The sequence below is a fragment of the Phodopus roborovskii genome, unplaced genomic scaffold (assembly GCF_943737965.1).
Source record: "Phodopus roborovskii unplaced genomic scaffold, PHOROB, whole genome shotgun sequence".
In the NCBI taxonomy this organism is placed as follows: Eukaryota; Metazoa; Chordata; class Mammalia; order Rodentia; family Cricetidae; genus Phodopus; species Phodopus roborovskii.
This window is the reverse complement of record NW_026126433.1, coordinates 10591650-10601389: the sequence shown is the minus strand read 5'-3', so window position 1 is coordinate 10601389 and position 9740 is coordinate 10591650.

Here is a 9740-nt window from a genome sequence, read left to right as displayed (position 1 = left end):
TGAGTCCCAAATTGGGATTACTGAGCCACTTTAACTTTGGGAGGAGGCAGGACTAAGATCTAAATCTAGGATCTAGATTCCAACACTGAGTGACACCCTGCCTTAATGTTTTAGGTAGCAGAAACAACTGAACACTGTAAGGTGTACGGTTTTTCCTCCTGCTGCCGGTCTGGTCCTGCCGCCACACCAGCCTCAGTTAACACACTGAGACTCTGTATTTGATATAATTCTGTTGGCCCGTTACTTGTTTCTTATCGGCTAGCTCTGTGTTAAGTATTAACCCATTTCTGTTAGTCTAATATTTCCATGTGGTCTTCTTACCAGGGAAAGGGGCCAGCGTCTTGTCTCTCCAGTCTCTCCATCTTGACCCCTCCTTACTACTTCCTCTTTCTTCCTTGTTTCCTAGTCCCACCTATCTTGCTTTCCTATTGGCCAACAGTGCTTTATTCATTAAACCAGTATGAGAAACATATACAGAATGACATCCCCCATCAGAGCACTATTTTAATTCCTGGTCCCCAAGTCTCCACCAAAGGAAACTTCACAGCACTCCCTATTGTTTGCCAGGCTGGCAAATGAAAAGGTCTGATTTCTAATTTTTATGTTGAACATAGACATTCTTTGTTTGCTATTTCGGTATGTTCAAAAGCCATGGTCCCAAGGGTCACTCTACTGAGAATGTGCTGGGGAGCATTTTACAATGCTCACGCCTGGATTCAACCACAAACCAACCGGATCGGAATCTTGGAGTGGTGCCCAAGGATTGTTTTGTGTGTGCATTTTAATTTCCTCAAGTAATTAGCAGGCAGCCTGCAGGACACATATTTATCAAAATGCCAAATGCTATGATTTAGAAATTAAATATTTAAAAATGCAACATATTCAGACCCTCATGATTAGATGTTCAAAGATTTAATTGGTGTGCAACATTAAACCCCATGACTTGTTTAAAGAAGCCTATATAGTCTTTGCTAAAATTGAAAACCCATATCTCAGGAAGCAACAGTGGAGAGAGTATTTTGGAATGATGCCTTTCTGGACAGTCATGAGTCCTTTTTTAAAAAGCACAAATACTTACCTGTTTGAAAAAGAAATAAATTCAGGGGGATGGGATAGGGCCTGCCTGTTCCTTGTTGAGTTCCAACCCAGCAAACCTCCCCACTTGAAGAATAAAGACAAAACTGCCATTCCGGCTTAATTAGACTGGGGGTCCTGGCCAAAGCGCTGGGTTTTAAGTGACAATGATCCCAGAGGACAGGTCCTCTCTGTGGTTTTGGAGAAGTGTCTAGACAAAAGCTTTTTCTCCTGCTCTTCAGACCAAAAGGGGCCATCTTATTGTCACAAACCATTAGTGCCACCAGGTGGCGAGGTTCCCTTAATTTCCTCAAGGTATTTATCCCTTTAAAGATGTGAGTGTAAAAAGTCTTCAAATTCTCAGGTTTAGGTGGCTAACCTTGGATCATAGGCAACTGGAGCTACAGGCAGGAAATCAGCTTGCAGATCAGGCTGGTCTTGAACTCGCATAGATCCACCTGCCTCTGCCTCCCAAGTGCTGGGTTTGAAGGTGTGAGCTTTGTTCTTTTATGTCAAATTCTAGGTCACACTGGTCTTTTGTCTTAAAAGCCCCAGAAAGCCATTTTGATGTCAACACTGAAACTGATCTAGTTATAATAGATATGGAGGCAGAAACAGAGTTCTGATTGTTCTTATTTTGTGAAAAATCAATGTACAAAGCACCCAAGATCACAAGCTATAACCTCTAATGGTTTATATTTTCCTCTTACACTTTTTTAAAAAATTATTTTATTGTCAGTTGTTCTTTACACCTTTGGGATCAATGTATTCTTCTGAATTACATAGTACTGAGACACACTTTGTCATCAATCTGAGGGTCTCTGTATTTGATCTAATGCATTTTCACTTATTTAAAAACTGTAAAATAGGTGCTCATTCATGTGTCTTTGTTCCTTGTTTAGTTTTCACTTTGTACTTTTTACTCATTCTCCAATCTTCTGTAGGATAATCTTAATGTGTTTAATGTAATGTCCTAGTTTACTTTCCTGTTGCTGTAATAAAATACCCTGACAACTACAATTTAAGGGAGGAAGATTTTGGTTTACAGTTCCAGATTATAGCCCACATTGTAGGGAAGTCACAGAGGCAGGAGATTTTGAGGACAATTTAGAACAGACAGCATTGAATTAAGGCAGACTTAGTAGTTCTAATTCACTTTCTTTATTTTTATACAGTCCAGGATCCTAAGCACAGGGAATGATGCCATACACATGAATAGGTTTTCCCACATAAATTAATATAATTAAGATAATCCCTCCTAGACATTCTCAGAGGTCCTTCTACCAGATGATTCTAGATTATTTCAAGTTGACAATTAAAGCTATCACAGGTAACTTTGTAATTTTTAAGGTTTGTTTTTAGTATTTGTTAATTTTGTCTTACAAGACCAATAGTTATGTTCGTTTCTCCATCTAAATGTAAATGTTATTGATCTTTGAATCTTGGATTCTTATCTACCTGCCTCAAACAATGGGGTTTAATTTAAGCAAGCTTCTTGGTTTTCTCTTCGGTGTCTCCATATTGCTGTGGAAACCATCAGTATTAGTGCTGCTGGTGTTGCTATGGGGGGCATTGCTTGCTTACACATTAATGCATGAGTTATTCCTACAAGACAGAACAATGGATTTCTCCACTGGCCTGATCTTATACCATAACTATGGGTTAGCACTACCACTTCCTTTCATTGAATTCAGAGGGAAAGAAACAACCCATGTGAAAGATCTCTTTTGTTTGTTTGTTTGGTATTTTGTTTTGTTTTGAAACAGGGTTTCTCTGTGGTTTTTGGAGCCTGTCCTGTAACTATGTCTTATAGACCAGGTTGGTCTCGAACTCACAGAAATCTGCCTGCCCCTGCCTTCCAAAATGTTGGGATTAAAGGCATGCACCACCACCGCTGGGTGTGAGAGATCTTTTGAACCCACCTCTCATCAGTGACCCCCTGTGCTCCTTCACCCCAGACCTGAGCAACCTCCAACAGGAGGAGGGCACCTCTTACCTTCCTGGTGATCTCTGGACAGGTTTATATCACTTGTCTTTACTACCTGAGGCATGGCAGTCCTGGGATAGGACCAGATTAACAGGCTGTATCAGGGGTCTGTGGTAGCTGCTATCCTATTTGAAACTGTGAATCTAGTTTTGCTCTTATTAGTAGCCATAAGAGAGACTATGTATGCAAATTCTCAAAAATAATTACATCCATGTCTGTGATGCATTATAGAGACATATTTTTCCTCTTAAATTTTAAATGGGTAAGAAGTTTGGACAAAGAAAAACTAACAATTTCATGATAGCAGTATTGAACTATTTTCAGCTGGCAGACTTTAAGGTGAGAGTCATAGTCATGACTAAAATATTAGAAAAAGCTTGCTTCCTCACTTGTTTATTTAAAATTGTAATTTGATTTAAAAAATAGACTAAGGAATATAATGCATAAAGGGCTGGGAACTGGAGAAGTTCATTGTGAGTGCATTTTCCTCTCCTGTGTTTCATTGATAACAAAGTTCAAGGAGAAAATTGCTACACATATTACTTGTACTTGAACATGAACACAGACTTTATTAGGACGATGATAGCTAAGACATTCCTCTCCTTATTATGTTACCTTTTCTAGAACAGGTTGTCTTTAAAACTAGGAAGAGGCTTCAGAAGAGATAGAACACTCATGCTATCTTAGTTACTTTTCTTGTTGCTATGACAGGATACTTTGCAAAATCAATGCAAGAAAGGAAGGGTTTATTTTGGCTGCAAGTTTGAGGATAGAGTCCATCATGGTGAGGAAGCCATGGAGGCTCCTGGTGGACCAGTTGTCACATTGAGGCAGTTAATCACATTGTTCCCAGAGTCAGGATGAGGAGGGTAACAGATGCTCCTATCCTGCTCCCTCCTTCCTTTTTATTCAGTCCAGGATTTCAGCCTGTGTGTGTGTGTGTGTGTGTGTGTGTGTGTGTGTGTGTGTGTGTGTGTATTCTTTATTGATTCTATGGAAATTTCACATCCCAATCCCGCTCATCTCCTAATCCCTCTTTATCCACCCCTCACATTTGCAGCATCCCCCCCACAAAGAAAATACCCTCAGATTAATTAAAAACAAAACAAACAAAAAACTACCTCTCTTCTCTGTCTTTCCAACACCCTTCATTTGTCCTGGTGGCATTGAAAGCCAAGGCGTGTCACAAAGTGTACCAGTTTGTCTGTCTAATCAGCCCCACTCACAAATGTTCATTGCAGCTAGTCATTGGTCTGATATGGGAGGCCATGGTGATGTCTGGGCCTAAACTTCTGCCAAGCGCCATGTCTGGGTCCACCCAGATCAGTGTGGACCCAGTGGCCACATGAACCTTGGACACTAACATGATCTCAGGTGGCTGACCAGACCCTGGACATCTGCAGAGCTCTTGGTGGTTACAGGAGTCATGGTCATCAACTCAGACCCTGGCTGTTGCAGGGCCATGGACCCAGACATGACCTTAGGTAGTAGCTCAGGCCCAGATGTCACTATGCCTCTGAGTGGCCTGCCATCCAAATCAGTATGGCCTTGGTGGCAGCATAGTCTCAGGTGGCTGACCAAGACCCTGGGCTTCTGCATGATCCCTGGTGGTAACAGGAGCCATAGAAAAAAATAAAAGATTATTTATGTGCCTTCCCACATGTTATTTCCTTAAAGGACTAAACCAAATAAGCATAAAACATACTATATTCTCTAATTTTCTATAAATTATTAATAAATAAGATGCAGACAGGTTTTTTTTGGAAATTATGGATGATGGCTTTCTACATTCTTCACACTTCACACTTAATGAGATAATAAGCATGTTATTCTTTGCAATATGATAAAAATTACAATAATTTTCTGTATAATAATATGTTATAGGTAATATAGATGTAATAGTGGATATTTATTATCAATAACATGAATATAATAATTTCAGGGTTTCAAAGCTACATTCTAATTTTAAAAAATAATAAACTGACCCTCATTAATAAAGACACATTTTTTTCTAGAAAGGGTTTCTCTGTGTAACTTTGGACCCTGTCCTGGAACTCACTCTGTAGACCAGGCTGGTCTCGAACTCACAGAGATCCACCTGCCTCTGCCTCTTGAGTGCTGGGATTAAAGGTGTGCACCACCACTGCCTAGCAGGACACATTTTTTTATTTGGAGACAGAATCTCTTTATACAGACCGGACCAGCCAGACTCACAGTGATCCATCCAGCTGCTTCAACCGCTCAGTGCTGGGATTAAAGGCGTGTGCCACTGTGTCCAGCCTGAGTTCCTGCTTTTTAAAGAACTCTAGAAACTCCTTACCTTTATAGGATTATAAGCTTCACCATGATGATGATGATGATGATGATGATTGAGTGAGGCCTCTGTTTCCACTGTGGTTTTTGGAGCTAGAACTCAGGCTGTGAGGCTTGTCTGGCAAGTCCCTCTGCTCACTGAGTCCTATCAGTACAGCCTTTCTTTCTTTCTTCCTCCCTCCCTCCCTCCCTTCCTTCCTTTCTTCCTTCCTTTCTTTCTTTCTTTCTTTTTCCTTCCTGTATTTCTTCCTTTCTTTCTCTTTTTTTTTTAACATATTAATACTTCAAATATTTTCTGTTTATGAAGATGAGGCACAAAGAACAAGCTGTTTTACCTAGAACTGGTTTTGACATTTTACTTAATTAAATTTAACTAAACCAATTTGATGGGGAGTGGGCATTGAATCCAAATCTCATATAGCCTAGGCTGGACTCAAATTCTTAACCCTTCTGCTGTGAGTGAATTCCTAAGGGCCAGGACTGTAATATGCATCATCATGCCTGGTATTTTTAAATAATCCTTGGCTCAAGTTTTGAACTGATTTAACAATTTATAGCTAATTTGTGCAGTTATATAAAACATCTGGCTTACTTATTGATTTTGCCTGATCCCTGTGACATCAGTCTGTAGTTATCGGGTCTTCTGGAGAATTCCATAGTTAGTCCTCTGTGCACACATATGTGGAGAGAGATAGTTCCTGGAGTTATTAGGGCCAAGGCCTCCCCTCCTCACCCCCCTCCCCACTCCCCTCTTCTATCAAGCTAGACTGCCCTCCCCCTCCTCAACTGTGGGAAGGCCACTGGGGAAAGCAGATTTATTCAATGTGTCTCTTTGAGAAGAGAAACAGGTGTCCATCTTCGGTTTAATTCAGAGAGCAAGAATTATTCATAAGCACGCAATCCTGGCCAAGCCAAGGTCCTGACCTTCATGGCTGTCTAGGTTCCAGTCTCTCCTGTAATAACAGACAGACAGAAGGTACAAACTTCTCCCTGAAAGACAAGCTTCTCCCTGGCTAATGCCAGGCTTCCAGACTCTTCCTTTTCCCATCATGGGTGTCTTGGGAAATTTCACTGTCTTGTGTTCATTGTCTCTGTCATCTGACTGCCAAAGGGTAAGCACCAGCATCTCTTTAGAATGTCTTCATTCTTGCCAAGACTATTAAAAGATTAGAAGTAGAGTCATCACACTGCTTTTCCTTAGCCTGCTCAGACAGGTGGAGAGTCCAGGTGTCATCTGCCCACAGCAGCTGAGGGGTAAGTGTTCAGTTGCCATTATTCCAGCATAACCAGCAGAAAGTCTAATTCAACTGGCACTAACAGCACAGAAAGCCCAAGGTAGAGCAATTGGCTTCATTACTTCTGCTCCTTGCCAGTGGGGAGGTGGGCATTCACCATCTCCCCATGCACTTTACTCCCTCTCTGTTGGCTTTTGATGGCAGGATGGTGACAACTGCTTCCAGCACTTCTCTACACAAAAAGGCTTTTTGTATATCTCTTTGTGAGGGATAAAATCTTTCCAAACAATTGCAATTCATAATTATAGACACTCCCATCCCTAACCTTTCATTAGCAAGGAGAGCGGCATTGAAATGCCCTTAGATGAATCAAAAGGACCCTTCCTTGGGCAGAGGAAGATGCCAAGCATTTCTGAAGCACTGTCCCAGCTGCATTTCCCAGGCTGTGACAAAGCATATTGATGAAGAGCAACTTAGAGAGAAAGGATTTATTTTAGCCCACAATCCCAGGTTAGGGCTCATCATAGCAGGACTGTCAAGGTGGAAGGAAGTTAAGACAGTTGGCCACATCACATTTACATTCAAGAGCAGAGAGAATGAATGCAAGCATGCTTGGCAGTCAACTAGCATTCTCTACTCATACGCTTCAGAGCCCTACACCAAGGACTGGTGCTGCTTACTTTCAGGTTGGGTCTTCCTAGCTCAGTTAAGGTGACCAAGAGAGTCAACCACAGACATACCCACAAGTCAACCTGATCTTGTGGAGACTCTTCCCAGAAGTTTCTAAGTCATGTCAAGTGGACTATTAAAACAAGTGTACACTGTCTCATTAAAGACCAAACTTGGGTCTCTGGTTGTAGGAAAGATAGAAGTTGGAGTCCCTGCATGGCAGCAGTCCACAAGTCAAAGGGAAGCCAAAGTAGAAGTGGTTCATAAAGTAGTGTGCACTTTCAGCCATCTGCTTTGTAGAAGAAATCAACTTAAGAACAGCTACATTTTCCTGATACATTTCCAAGGAAAGGTTAAATAGGATTGTGATGTCTCTTAAAAGAGACAGGAAACTCTACCTGGAAGAGACCAGTGCTTTTGTATTATATTTGTAATTCAAAGCAATTTTGGAGAAAATATAATTAATTGAAGCAACTCGATGTGCTCCGCTTCAATTCACAGAAGTCCCATCTCTGCTGGACTCGTGGTAGGACATTCATCATTAGTCACAGGAAATCCAGGGAGAGATGACTGATGAGGCCCTTCCATCTTTTGCCTCTACTTTATTCAGAATTGGCTCCATCTTCAGGTTGGTGACTGCAGTGACTCCAGTTACCACAACCACTCAAGGTGCTGCCCACAAAGGGGTGTGACACCAGCCCATTGGAGTGGGAGGGCCTTCCAGTGTCTCAGGCCAGAGCTGAGCTGTTTTTTGCATAGGTCTTTGCACAGACAGGTGATTTAGTGAACACCTCCCATAGGAGAGTTCTGACTGAGGCTTGTTACAGTGACTTCTGTGACCACTTCTTATCTCTCAAACTCAGGTCATGAGATCAGGTGTCAGCAAACTAATACTCCAGCCTGTTAAAACTGTGTTCATCAGGCTTATGTTCTTTATTCAGTGAGTACCCCTTCCTCACCTCCCCACTTCCCCTAGTTCCCTTTGTTCCCCTACACACACACACACACACACACACACACACACACCTTTATGTGGCTTTACAAATTCTAGGAACAATAAATGAGTCTTTTTTGAGACTGGCTTGATTTGCTTATCTCTGCTTTTATACATTTTCTTGCAAACAACATGGTTTCATTCCTTATGGCTGAAAAATATTTCATCATACACATATCACATACATACAGTAAACATTTTCTTCATCTATTTCTCTGTTGTTGGACATCTAGGCTGATTCCATCAGCACATCGTTTTGTTAACAATGTTTACTAGAACAGTATTCATTTCTTTGATTCATTTTTTTAAGTCAAGGACTCACTGACTAAACTGGAACTCACTAAGTAAACCAGGCCATCTTAGAATTTGGTGCAGCAATCCTGCTTTTGCTCTTAGAGTGCTGGAATTACGGGCACAGGCCATCATGCCTGGTTTCATCTATTTCTTTGGGGACTCTGGATGGATGCTTTCCTTATTCTGACAGAAAAAAGTAGTTGTGACTCACACTTACTAATGGCCTGCCCAGCCTAAGGAATTACATCCTTTACAGGAAATACTTTCTCTTTCTCCCTCCTTCCCTCTCCCACTCCTTCCCTCCCTCTCTCTCTCTCTCTCTCTCTCTCTCTCTCTCTCTCTCTCTCACACACACACACACACACACACACAGGATAGGGGAGAGTTACCCTCAGCCCTTCTTTTATTTACCTTTAATTGCCTTCTAAACACAGGACTTTAGATTTTATAATTATTGGAAGCAGGCAGCCCTACATTTATCATCATTGTGTGATTAGATATTTTCTACCTATTTCTCTGGAGCATTCCCAAACTGAAGAAGCCTAGTCTATACAGGGTGTGATACCTACACAAAGTCAAGTCACTCTTTTTCAGCAGATTCATGCTGCCTATGCAGTGCTCCAGGTCATGCAGAGCCCAGTGCAGTTTGAACTGACACTCAGGCTTATTAACACTGCCTTCCAGTGGTGCCTTCAGTAACCTCCATGGTGGTGTGGAATTGACCGATGTATATGGAGTAGTTATATCGCAAAATAAAGTTTTGTTTCTTTTTCTTTTGAAAACCTAGTTAGATGTTTACCAGCACACCATGGCTTCAGTGATTACTAATATCTTGTATACCTGCTCTGTTGTTTAACTGCATAAGAGACAACATCTGTGCAGCATCAGGACATGATCAAAATACTTTTGAGGCTCAAAATGAATTCTTAGTATGAAGTAGCCAGTCCATGAAATCCATATTCTGTGAAGTAACCCAATTAATGTTTTAAGTTCTATACAGTTGTGCTCATCTAAGTTTCTTTTAGAGGTAAAATATTATCTCAGATCATAGAGGTGGAATCAATGAGAGAAAAAGATGTTGCCCTTGTACTAGCTGAGACCACAAGCATATTTACATCAGGTAACTATTAGAAAGCACCTGTGTATGATTAAGGCAGGGACATATCCATTACTA